Source organism: Andrena cerasifolii, chromosome 1 (assembly GCF_050908995.1).
Source record: "Andrena cerasifolii isolate SP2316 chromosome 1, iyAndCera1_principal, whole genome shotgun sequence".
In the NCBI taxonomy this organism is placed as follows: Eukaryota; Metazoa; Arthropoda; class Insecta; order Hymenoptera; family Andrenidae; genus Andrena; species Andrena cerasifolii.
Genome location: NC_135118.1, coordinates 15,936,885 through 15,950,406, shown reverse-complemented (window position 1 = coordinate 15,950,406; position 13,522 = coordinate 15,936,885). Strand labels below are relative to the sequence as shown.

The 13,522-nt window shown below is 46.2% G+C and overlaps 1 protein-coding gene and 1 long non-coding RNA gene across 4 annotated transcripts in view; one reads left to right on the top strand and one right to left on the bottom strand.

The window, feature by feature from the left end:
- Positions 1-13,522, bottom strand: part of LOC143366221 (uncharacterized) — a 153,613-nt gene that overhangs the window by 128,757 nt on the left and 11,334 nt on the right. The gene's annotated exons all lie outside the window — the stretch shown is intronic.
- Klu (zinc finger protein klumpfuss) overlaps positions 9,738-13,522 on the top strand; it is a 69,371-nt gene continuing 65,586 nt past the window's right edge. The window contains exon 1 of one of the 2 annotated variants that reach the window (XR_013084652.1): positions 9,738-10,922. The gene's annotated coding sequence lies outside the window, so the exon portion shown is untranslated. The remainder of the gene's footprint in view (positions 10,923-13,522) is intronic. The other variant, XM_076806729.1, reaches the window with a different exon arrangement.

Here is a 13,522-nt window from a genome sequence, read left to right as displayed (position 1 = left end):
ATTGGTTGAGGGAACGATCTGACGGATAAGTGACACCGGCACGTCTCCCACGCGGTTGCAAAAGAACACCATCAGCCTAGGGATGGGGTGCAAAAACACTAACAGTGATTTATCACAGTGATCGCAGAATCACGATCACGGTCGTGAATGAAATTAAATCTCGACCGTAATCGTGATATTTTTTTTTAACTTGAGTGAATTGTTTACTGTCATCGTTGATCTTCATTGAATTATTTTTGATAAAATACTTCAATAGCTTGTGTTACACTCAAAGCGTGCTAATTCAGCGAATATAGGTATACCTAGTATATACATTCATAATTAGTCAATGTGTGCACGCACTGATTTGATTGGCTAAAGTATTCACATATACATTACAGTGTAGACCGGGGGCGATAGTAACAGGGGGGCGATTGTAACACGTTAAATATCTCAAATCATATGATAGATATTAACACAAATTTTGGATATATGAGGAAGAATGACATTTCGAATACACACGTCCATATCCTAGCAGTATAGATACACAATAGACATGCATAGTGAAGAAAATAACTTTTCGATACCCTTAAGAGCCTAAAGTAACTTTTCCTTACTGATTTAAAATTGTAATATAAATACTCCCTTTGCAAGTACGCGTTTTCTATATTTTTTAATATTTAATCTGGTCATTTTTAAAGTAATACTGATCGTTACTTATCACTTTTAAGTGTCTCGTTAATAAAAATTTATAATTTAAGTTGAAAAACCTGGTCGGGGGCGATTGTAACATCGGCAGTCGGGGTCGGTTGTACCGGGACAGAACCGAATAGTGACAAAGAAGATTAATAATATTCTCTTGTTTGCATGGAATCCTATAGCACAGCACAAGCAAACCAAATAAAAAATGGGTGCAATGTACTGAATGTAAGGATTGATCACACGAAGAATGCACCAGCCAAAACATTTTCTATTTCTACCCCAATGGCGACACCGCATTATTGGTTATAAATTTTACTTTCTTCATTTATTATTATAATTAAAATCAATCAATATTTTAATTTTGTAAAGTTAAGTTTGTGCTACCATCGACTCCGGCTGTAACACTTTCTCCGCTTCATTTTTTATTAACAACCGGAATATTACTTGACATACAGCGAAACAGTTGTGGCTCAAATAATGTCAGATAAGTAAGAATTTTCGTAAAAAAAAACTATTATTGTAACTATAATAGTTTTTGCGTAAGCGTATTCTAAAGTCAAAATATTACTACCGCCCCCGGTCTACCCTACTTTTCAACTAAAGTGAAGAAATATTCGTTAGTTTAAATAGATTAAGAACGATTACATTGTTTCAAAATATACAACTGAGATTCTATAAGCACAGTGAGGACTTGAGAATGTTTAAAGAGAAATTAGAAACTGGGGTTATGTGGCGCGTACAAATAGCAGTTATGCTTTCCAGCAATCAGATCACGAAAATCGTGAATCACTGTTCTGCCTGCACCAATCAGAAGCGATCACGAAAATCACGGATCACTGTTCTGCCTGCACCAATCAGAAGCGATCACGAAAGTCACGGATCACTGTGAGAAATCACAGTGATTGGGGATGAACGTGATCGGATCACTCGTGATTCACAAATCACGGTTCTAGCCAACACTAACCGTCACCGAGATACGTAATGAATTTGCCATCGATCGATCGAGAGTAAGGTTCGATCTCTGATTCCAGAGGGACCCACAGCCCCGCACGTTGGCCACTCGCGGCTCGATCGCGGCCCGTTAATGAAACGTCCGATTGTCGCGGTGCTGATTAATCGTCGGTATATCGCCGGGGCGAGATCTCGCTTTAATTTAATTGCCATCATCGAGCGGGCCGAGGAAGCGACCTCCTTCTCTCGCTCTCGGCCGTGCCTTTCTCCCATCGGGAAGAGCGCGCGTCCCGGCCCCTTGACGCGGTGGTTAATTAACTGAAGAGCCGGCAAATGAATGAGAAATAAACTTTCTGCCATGACGAAGGATTCCCTCGCGCGTCCAAGATTGCGCGCGTGCGCGAGCGCGCGTGATTTAAGGTAAACGGGACTCCGGCGGCGCGATAATAACCGCGAGAAAAGCCCCCGCGACTTTCGAGCAGGCGTTTGCAAATCGCGCGTCGAATTTCACTCGCCCATAATTTGCCCGGGCACGGAGGCTCGTTGGCGACGCGTCCGCGGAATACGGTACGCAGCTCGCTTTAGAATTTATAGAAATCGGCGCGGCCGGCTGCGGTGAAAAGCAAAAGGTAAACGAGTCCGCGTCCGTTGAAGAAGATCTTCTATTCACGGTGACGACGCGGTGAAACGGTCAGCGACCGAGTGACACGCCAGACAGGTTCGTTTGTTTATATCGGGCAAATTACATTAATATTCCACGGACGTACGGTGCGGCGTCTGCTCGGTACGATTCTATGGATTTCACGCGTGCCTGCCATGCAGCTCACGGCGCGGCGCAGCCACGGTTCCGCGGCTCCTCGTCTCTCTCTTCCTCCTGTTCGCGGGCCAGCTTCGTCGTCTTCGTCGCCGTGGTCGTCGTCGTTGTCGTCGTCGCAACAGGAAGATTACACAGCGTCGTTGGTCGCGGCTCGACAACGCGACACCGACGGAAGATGAATGCTCCACGCTCTCGCGAACGCGCTCCTTGGGCGGGACGCGTGTTCTGCGGGCACCGCGAGCGCGCATCTATGATGTATGCCCGATGTTAACCGAAACAATAATTCAGTTAAGACTACCGCTAGTCTCGCCTCGACTCGGCTCCTACTCGTTATATATTGCGCCGTTGCTGACTCCCTTATTGTTGCGCCGATGTAACGGATTCTGGAGATTGGTTGAATAATTTATAGAGACCACGGCGGGAAAGTGACGCCAACGAGAGGAGCACTGGGGAACGACGTGTAACCTCCTGAGGACATAATCGCTCATACGTTGCTAGGAGTTTTGCCAAAGATTTTTCTGGATTCAGTGTAGAAGGTTACGAACATCTATTTCGTGTGGCTATCGAGCGGGGAGAGAGCTGATGGAAGCGCGAAGCAAAGCGATACCGAGGTGTTAAGTGGGGACCACAAGTAATCCCCGAGGCGCAGAGAAACAATGCAGCCTCGGAAAGGAGTAGTTTCTACGTTTCGTCTGCGTGACCTTAACTCTCGCCGAGGAAAGCGACGGCGTAGGAGACGAGGGTCCCTCAGCAAGTATAATTATTAGTCACGCTGTGGTCAGAGGATATATACCTGGCCACAGCCACGTCCCGGCCGAGACCAACGTAGATTCCATGTTATTTCCACTGATTACATTCATTATCGGATTTAAAGTTAGTAGACCCTTAGTTAGGAGCGTCCTGAACATCTCGTTCACCCAACAGAATCCACGAGTTTGAACCTAGACGAGGGACTCGATAACAACCTCGCATTAATTTCATTGAACTGCACCGATTACGCTGCCCTCGTCCTACTCTCCTCGGCCAGCTCTGTTTAGAATCGGAGTAGGCAGTTCAATGAGAAGAGTCAGCGCTTATTTCACGGTGTACCTACTCTCGGTTCTCGCGCCTCCGTCGCGGCACTCTACGTGTTCGCTTGGGAACGTTATTTACGAGATTCGCTAGCTGTTATCACGGGCGAACGCTACGCCCACGCACGATAGTGCAAGCGTCGAGCGTATCGCGAGACGAAAATATTCCACTCGCCAAAAATCGGAGCTTTCGTCGTCCGCGAGGAGATACCGAGACACCAAGAAGAGATCGTTCGAATCGCGTGCTTGGGTCGCCGCGGGTCATCAAATGAATGCAAAATATTTGCCGACACGATGCATGCTTGCTGTAAGCCTCCACTGATCGCGCTTTTTTCTCTCAATGAATTCTTTCAAGTGCTGCACAGAATCGATACCACTCGGCCGGATAGATCATGTATATGAAAGTATGCACTTGACAATGTAACATCGATATAATAGGGCAGATACAAGTATGATAACTCGTGGATGACGCACTGCAATGGATATCGTGATCTTGATGGTCGGAAGAATCGCGGTAAAATTTTCCAAGGAAAAATCGAACCGATATCAGACGATTGGAGCTGTTTTCAGACGAGGGGGTCTTCTTGCAGTGGGTGGTTATCATAGAAGCACAAACACTGTGTTCAACTGTTTGTTATGGGGTTATACCTAGTCAGGAGGCCGAAAGGAGGCGAATGTTTGTGATTTTTTTTTGTAAAAGCGGAAGCATATATTCTTACAGAACTTTTTTCACTTAAAAGAGCAACATTTAGAGAACATTTGGTAATTTTTTCGTAGAAAAATATTTATGTTTATAATAAAGTAACCACCGACATCCAAGAAGCCTTTTTAAAAATTTGGTTTTGCGGTGAGCACTGCCATTCGAAACCAGATTATCTAAAATAAAAAAACAAAAAAAAATTCGTTAGTATATTAATGTATTCTCAGATTGGCGGAGAGAATTTTCCGAAATATTAATTTAAAACAAAATAGCGGCTATTTAAAGTTGAAATCCTGATTTTCTTCGCGTGATTTTTGCACGAAAAAATCAAGATTTCAATTTTAAATAGCCGCCAATTTGTTTTCATTTAATACTTCAGAAAATTCTCTCCGCCAATCTGAGGATACATTAATATAGAAACGAAATCTTTTTTGTTTATTGATTTTAGATAATCTGGTTCCGAATGGCAGTGCTCACTGCAAAACCAAGTTTTTAAAAATGCTTCTTGGATGTCGGTTGTTACTTTAATATAAACATAAATATTTTTCCACGAAAAAATTACCAAATGTTCTTTAAGTGTTGCTCTTTCAAGCGCAAAAAGATTTGTAAAAATATACGCTTCCGCTTCTTAAAAAAAATTCACAAATATTCGCCTCTTTTCGGCCGCTTGACTAGGTATAACCCCTTAACACGTTGACTGCCACGTCGCCCGTATTCGGGTGACAGTAAAGTTTCTGATCGGGCCGCGTCACCCGTATTGGGGTGATGCTTATTTGACTACTTGCGCAGAACATTCGTATGTGTTTGAAAAGATATTTCGCAGAGGAAGTAACAAAACTATTGAATATTAATTAATATAAACTATATTTATTAATATAACTTAAATTTATAATAGAATATTTTTTAGTATAAACTATTGTTATAAAAGTAATACGAAAATGATTTATTAAGAAAATTATGTAGAATGCAAAACTCTAAAACAAATGCGAAGTAACGAAAATAAATGACCGAGAATGATACCATGGAAACAAACGGGGCGGGAGGTTATTCTTGCGACAATCAGCGATTCGCATTTTTAAATATCGGTGGGAATACCACCCAGCAGAATACGCTTCGTACAGCGGTACTCGTGGCCTGAAGGAGATTTCACTGTAAACGCGCGCGGCAATCAACGTGTTAAAGCAAGTAAGAGACCTCTACGATTATTTCTTTCCCGAAGTTCCAAGAAGCAATTTTTTTTCGCCAGACACCGCAAAAATCGTGTCCCTATTCCGATACCAAAGCGCGCCGACACCGCGTTCAATGAACGTCTGAGACGCCCACACCGAATGTTACGCAAACAACGATAATCCCGGCTTATCGGCATTTATTTATAAATCGCTTGGATGGTTCGTTAAAACCTTTCCTTTGATCGACACGCACCGGTTTCCGCGGCGAACAAAGAAACCGCGCTGCAGCCAGCGATCCTCCCGTGGAACCGGAGAACCCCCGCGGTTTCACCCCGCAGCCTCGACCACCACCATCGAAGCGTAAGTTTTATTCCCTGAAGTGACATTAATCGCGGAAATTAAAACTCGTGGTGAATCAATATCGCAAATTCCCACACGAACCCGTGCTCGGCCGGCGAACGGGCGCGACCCTTACACGAAATTCGACAACACGTCGGGCGATGATCGCGTGCCGATCGCGTGCTACGCCGTGGCGTTTCGTGAAACGGCTGCTATCGACCAGTCAATTACCACCTGCAATATACGGTCGATTAACATATTATATTTACCCTGGTATAATTAATCGGGCCGAGCGGTGGCGGCTTTCGGAATTGGCGGAGGAACAATAAGGGCAAAACGTGCCGCGGCCGACCCGTGGACTCGTCCGAGGAAATCGTCCCGCTACGGGCGTATGTGGTTCCTAATTATTATCGAAGGACCGTTGCGTGGGCTTGGTGGCTGGATATATCGGCCCGGCCGAAGCTCGATATATCCGTGCACGGCTGCTATCAATACATTAATTAAAACATCGTTGCACGGGCGCGCCTGACAGCGCGCTCACGCCCAGCTCTGATCGGCCGAATATAAGAGGCTCGCGCTTTTATTTTCTCGTCCTCCACCCCGCGCGAGTCGTCTTATTTCCCCCCGTTGCCCGGTGCAATTTTTATTCTTCCAGGCCTGGGCTCCTCGGCTTCGGCCGCTCGCATTCCACCGTGGCATCCGCACGCGGCCCCGTGTACGATAATCGCGCGTGTCTTCCGTGTGAATTAATCACGCGGCTCCGCGAGATATACGCCCGTCTCGGGACGTGTAGAGCGGAATTGCGCACGTCCCGGGGCCCCCGATTAAAAATTGCCCGAATATCGACGGATCGCGCGCGCCTCTCGATCACGGGGGTCGGGGTGGTGAACCCAGGTGCTCGGTTATAAACGAAATGCCAGCGGGCAAGGGAGAAGGTAATTAAGATACAGCCGGTGAGACGAGTCATAAATTCCTCGATGCGGATGGTCTTTGCATCCTCCGCACGAGTACGTGATCAAAAGTGACTAGATGTTGCGCAAGATTGCCGGGGAACGTGTGCCCGCTGGATGCAACAGCGCAGCGTGCGCGCTCGTAGTACGTATCGAGTTGGCGATGCAACCAGTTGCATCCACCTCGTATCGACTCGAGTGCAGCTATGCCATGCGTCGCGGCGAGGAATAATACGCATCGATCACCCCTCGGCGGAGCAGGGGTGGCGGAACTGTTGCTTAGACAGGAGTCGGTGGAGGGAGAGCGAGCGAAAGAGAAACAGTGGGTCGCCCTTGCAGCGGCGTGCAGAGTGGATTTTGCAAGGGAGGAGTCCGCGTCGGTGACGTCAATGAGGAAGCGGAGGAGGAGGAGAAGAAAAGGGGAGGAGAGGGATCACAACGTGTGGCGTGGGAATCAGAAGGGAGAGACCGCCTCGCCACCCCTCTTCAGGACTCCCTTCAGGGGGTGAGATTTTGCAACCTCGAGACGCAGTTGCTGGCGACGATAACCGTTGCCATTGCGTAGTCGTTTGTCGCGTGGGCTACCAGTGGTGTGAGCCACGTTGTTCGCGAGTTGGAAGATTCGGCAGGAGAACAGACTGTTGTCAAGCAACTTCCACTGCACTTGTGTGACGATCAGTGACAGCGTGTTTTTTAATCGATTGTGCAATTATATTTGCGTCAAGAGCACGGGTCTCGCGTTCGGGCCTGAAGATACTGAGCGTTTGTTCGATTTCCAGTGATTTCCAGCGACAGTGCTGAAACTTGTGAGATTTGAAGTCTAATTCAGTGGTGAATTGTAAGTGACTATTCCTGGAAGATTATTCGTTGCGAGAATTTATCTGCTTCGCCTTCGACATGGTCTCAGAATGGTGGAACTGACGTACCCCACGGAAAATCAAGAGAGAACAATCAAAGTGGTAAGTAGATTTCTGCCCTCTTATAAACTTAAGCTCGCTATACTTCCATCGCTGGACCGCAAGCTCGTAATACGGTTGAAGAGACGTAAGTTTTGCTCCAAAACCTGAGGACGATGAAGAGTTAAACGTCCCTTAAGGGGTTCCATACGTTCTCGACGTCTAATAATTCATTACTTTTGTGATTTTTTTTCTCGAGAGGTGTGAAATATATCGAAAATTGTATAATTGTATCTTGTTCTTGGGACCTTTATTCGTATAAAATAGTTTATTTGACACACTTTTGTCATGGGGTAGACCGGGGCGAATCGGATTACTTTGTGTTTGACGGTAAAAAAATACTAGTCAAACATTAAAAAACTAATTTTTTATTATATATTCGTGATCTGTACACATTTGGCTTTAAGATTAATAATAGAAAATAAAATTAAACATAAAAGTGTTTCTTCTGCAAACAAAAAAACAAAAAGTAAGAAATATCCGATTGGCCCCGAAACTTGTGGCGAATCAGATAACCCATAAATTTCTGAAAAAACTGAAACTTTCATAACAAAATCTTTGAATCAACTTAAACAAATCTAATTTAATGACAATGAAGTCAAATACTAAACTTGGTCATCGTGCAAACTAATAAGAATAAACACATTGGAATTTTCAAGCTTACTTTTTATTTTAAATAACAAATTGCAGATTACGTAGGTTGGATTTGGAGCAGAATTGTAACGTTCGCACGCGTCCATGTCAGTGAAAACGTATGCCAGCTCTAAACGATGACTTAAAACAATTAACGGGCTTTTGCGGTAGGTGCGGGGGATAGAGACGAGATACTACGAACGATTGGAGTGCTCATTTTTATCGCGATGTAGGAAATATGGACTAAATTCTTATTTTGATCCGATTCGACCCGGTCTACCCTATATTGCCGTTCGTTTTCTGCGGTTGCAGCAACCTCTGCACCAAGCAGGAAGCCACTTTATTAGCATCATAACTTCGTCAATTTACAACCTTTTTTCATAAACTTCGCGTTAATCTATGCAAGATAACATTCTCTAAAGGCCATCGGACCATTTTTAAAATTTTTAATTTTTAATATTTTTTTTACCATTTCAAGATCGAAATTGTAGACGAAAAATCGACTGCTTTCTTCAAAATAGCATAATTATCTTATGTTCTAAAAATTCAAAAATTTGGCTCGATGGCCCTTAGAGAATGTCATTCTGCATAGATGAATCCAAAGTTCATTAAAAAAAGGTTGTAAATTATCGAAATTATCATGCTGATAAGGAGGTCTCCTGCTGAGTGCAGAAGTTTGTCAAATAAATTTGTTTATATGAATAAAGGTCCCAAGAACAAGATAAAATTATAAAATTTTCGATTTATTTCACACCTCTTGAGGAAAAAAATCCCAAAAGCGATGAATTATTAGGCGTCGAGAACGTAAGTAACCCGTTAATGGAGTGTCAAGATTGCTCATTCGAGCGTCGCGTATGCAAGGGGACATCAATTTTCCACCCCCCGATTAATATCGCTAAGATGCGGCTCCGCGCAATCGTCTAGAAAGACTGCCACTCCAAAAAGTTTCGAAGCTCGCCTCGACAATACCAGTGATCTTCGCGATCACGCGCCTCGACTGGCTCGAACGTATGAAAACGCGAGCGCGCACGCGGAGGAAAGCGAACGGCGACACAGAGAACGGTCGAGCGAGGCAGGAAAGCGGTCGCGGGGAAGAGTTGCCCCGCGTGAACCGCGAGGAGAAGAGAAGGAGAAAGAGGAACGAGGGGAGGTCATCCCCTCTTTCGTTGACCCTCTCTCTCCCCCACCAGGCCTCGTGTCGCGTGTCCTACCTCCCACTCCTCCTTCCGCGCGTAACTTACACCGACACACGAATCGGCGGAACGCACACCACGAGCCGTTCAGGAACGAGTCGAATGTGCATCTGCAAGCGGTTGCAGTTGGTGCGTGGTGTTCCGCGGCCGAGGGAAAGAGCGAGCAAGAGAGGCAGGGTGAGCGAGAGAGGGACAAGGACGGTACCGGTGAGAGAGAAAGAAAAAAGGGGGAGGTACTGTAGGTGGGTTAAGGGTGGAGGGGTGAAGGAAGAGGAGAAGAGAGGAGAGCAGAGCAACGGCAGAGGGTACTCTGGGATATAAAGCAGGGGAGGGGGAGAAGAAGGAACATCGTACGTGTTTCGAGGTGCACGCACGCACTCGTGTGTTGGCGGCCACACGTGTGGTGGAGAGAGAGACACGCCAGAGAAGAGAGGACGAGAGAAGAGACGAAGGAGAGAGAGGTGACTCTCCTCGGGGCTTTAGTTGCCGACTGTCCGCTACTACGCGCGGTGTTACGCCATCGTCATCCTTGTCCTTCTCTCTCTGTCCGCCGCGGCTCCTTTCCGTCTCCCTTATCCGTTCCCGAGTCGCATGTCTCTCTCACCTGTTGCGGCGCGTTTCTTTAATCCACGATTTTCGGCTGCCTCGTCACCGTGCGGCCACGCGAGTGTCATCTCCTTGCCGAATTTCGCCGCGAAGGGTCGATCTCGACTGCTCTCGGCCCCGACACACACGGATGAACACAGCGGCGAGCGAGGTGGATCGGTAGGGAGAGCTGTGGAGAGCAAGAAGAGGATCCACGAGGAGGGATGCGGACAGTGAGAATGCCTTTACGTTCGGAAATGAAAGTGTGAACGAAGAAGAGATCTGTACGAAGACTCGGGGAAGGTCGACGATATTGACAACGGCAGCAACCGATCAAGTTCAAACCTTCAATGGAAAGCGGTGGTGTTATGTCGCGTATCGAAAGCGACATAATACCAGGAATTCGCTCGTTCGCCTAGCAGCGCGTGCCGCGACACAGTGACCGGCAATATTATGAGAACTTTGACAGGGATAACGAGCAGAACCGTGGAAGGTTAATCGAGCTAAATTGGAAGTCGGACGATCTTTGGTATTCGCGATGGGATCCGGAGGACCGAGTCCAAATAGATAAACCAGTTACTATGCTCCGAATCGATTAAGGTTTCCGTCAGTTATGCGATTGGAGGCGACCACGAAGTGTTGGTATAAATTCCGGGACCGAATTGGAGCCTTCGGTAACGTCTCGTGTTTCGTTCGTTCCTGGACAATCGTTGGCATGGAGATGCCTGAAAAGTGAGGGAAACAACGGACGCAAACAAGCTTGATGAAACAAGTGAAGTGGAGTGCTAGAAGTGACACGAGGCTAGTCGGGCGCGTCTCTCGTCGCCACGATTGAACGACCGTCGACAAGCAGATCCACGCTGCCGTCTGCACGAGAGGTGAGAAGACAATTCTGGCATCCATATTTTACTCTAAACTCTCCGAACTGATTCGGGAATATTTCTAAAATTTCAATACACTGGGTGGGGCCACAGTTCGAGACGTATTCTATACTCCGAAATGAAGAAGGAGGCTCTAGTAAACATGGATTCGAGTACCAATTGTTTTTAAAACACAACTACTTTTGATTAATACAGTGCTTCATAATGATAAACGACATTTCATCGTATTGTTCAAAGTGGCCTTTAAAACACCATTCCACGCTGCTTAATTGTTCATTCCATTGTGTGTACACTCAATTTCTCTCGTTCATTTTTGCAATATTTGAAATAGGGTGGATGTACCAGTAAATGAACACGTACCAGTACATGGTCATTTTATATTAAAATGAGTAAAATAAGTTAGTAAAATGAGCAACTAATTAATCAGAGACTTCTTTTAATTTCTTGCTTCATATCCGAACAATTTTTGCAGCACGTGGAATCAATCGCGCTGCAAACATAATTTTATAAAATTGTTCATTCATTAGCCTTAAGTGTTCATTTATTGGTGCGTTTACCCTATTCACATTAGAGGCAAACTAATCGGTGCTGTGCCTTGAACTATCTGTGCTTCAGAAACAAAAGGTAGATTCACCCATATGAACTACGATCGTTCTTTTAATTTTGAAGCGTTGAATCTGTCTGTATTGTGACATACTCATTTCTCGCACAAACGGCATTTCTCAACAAAATCGAGATCAACTATGAACTCGTTATAAGAAATCCCGCATCTCTGGCTAATTAACCTATTTCAAAGCAAGCTCCACAGATGGAGTTCATTTTAAGACAGTTTTCTGCCGCGCGGAAATCGCACAGAGCCACGTGAAACGTAGCCAATTGACGTGTACGTTCTGCCGATATGCGTCAATGGTTTATCTGGCCCTTGTATCGGTGGACGTAGCGTACTAATTGCTTTAAGATGGGGGCGGAATGCTAGGCCCGTAACGAGTAAAGTCGTCATTAAGACGAACGGTTGTTTTGCTTATCGGGGATCGCTAATTACCGGCACGGTCATCGCGATATCTCGCTTTCGACCGTCGATACCTGTCCAGCGTGCCTCCTTTCCGCGCGCGCCTGTAATTAAATCACTCTTTGTTCTATTACATTCCACGCGAACCCCCCGCGGTAAGAGCGAGTCGCAGCGTAAAGCTGTCAGCGAGATAAGAGCGTTAACTTTACGACACCTATCCACAAAACGCATTCGACGGGGAATGCCTTTCGGCTGATATCATTTACGGGGAGGGAAACGCTAGTCACCGGGAGCACGTTTTAACGACCGGCGATAAAAATATCTAATAAGCTACTGGCAGAATAATTAATTCCGGCAATGGCATTAATCGCGGCCATCGGTCCGCGTAATTATATTTAAAGCACTGCCGTTCGGCTCGCGTCGTAAAACTCTACCACGGACGTTACACTTCGCTCCTCCGGTGCCGCTCGTTCTCGTGTTCTCGGCAGCGAAAAAACCGAAGAAAATAAGGACGACGTTAAGATCGGCGGAAAATCTCGGGGCACTTCATTAAATGCCCGACCGTAGACTAATAAACCCCGCGGCCACGTAAATCACGTGTCGGGGTATGCGGTGTAGAAAACGGGTGGAAAAAAGGTAAACGGCGAGATAGTGGCTCCACAATGCAGATATGCGTGCCACGGGTAACGCATAATAACGATACTTTCATAATTCACGTGTGCGCACCATTCAGGGGGTTGCGTAACAGGCGACAGGCAGCAAGTAGCTACCCGCGGAACGTCGCGCGACCCAAACGAGAGTAAAGCTACGATTTTTCTTTCATAACCAAAGCCCCGGTTCGCCACCGGCTGCACAATGTGCATTGCCCGCGTGCGCGAAAACGTTCTGTCCTTTCCCGCCTTCTTCTAATTCATCGCGCGCCGTTTCCGCGGAACTGTGCCGTCCACGTGCTTCTATTTCGCGCGGGAACGTAATTATCGTTGCCCATTAACGAGCCCGTTCTATTACCTCACCGTTAATGAGCCCGATTAATTGGCAGGACGGTTGGGAAGGTGTATCGATAATAAGGCGTTTCGTAATCACGAATATACGGGGTGCTTCAAGAAACTTCGTCCAGGAACGTTTATACAGTAATTCAACCCTCTGTCTCGGTTTCTGTAACTCGGAGAAATAAGGGAGGCAAGTCGCGATTGGGTACTCAGTTTCAGTCTTGATTCGTGATAATGCACTGAGGAGTATGTAGGTACATACGAACACTATCGACGCTGCTAATTAGCTAAAGCAAGGCTCGGGAAGTGAAAATTCCTTAGACGGAGCATCCTACACAGGGATACACGTTAACGGCGTTACAACTTAATTGATAGGGGGGCACGTAACGAGGAAATGCATCGCGGAGGTGATATTCGCGTTTCTCCTTCAACCTGACCAGAATGACCGAGTAATCGGTTGATCCTTTGAGCGCAGCAGGATATCCCCGCGACAGGACAGTTAGAGCGGCATTAAAATACATCGAGAGGCGGTCAGCGTGTTACCGTCGTAAAGAAATTCCACGTCCGACGTCGCTGGGTAACATTGTAACCCCGGTTGG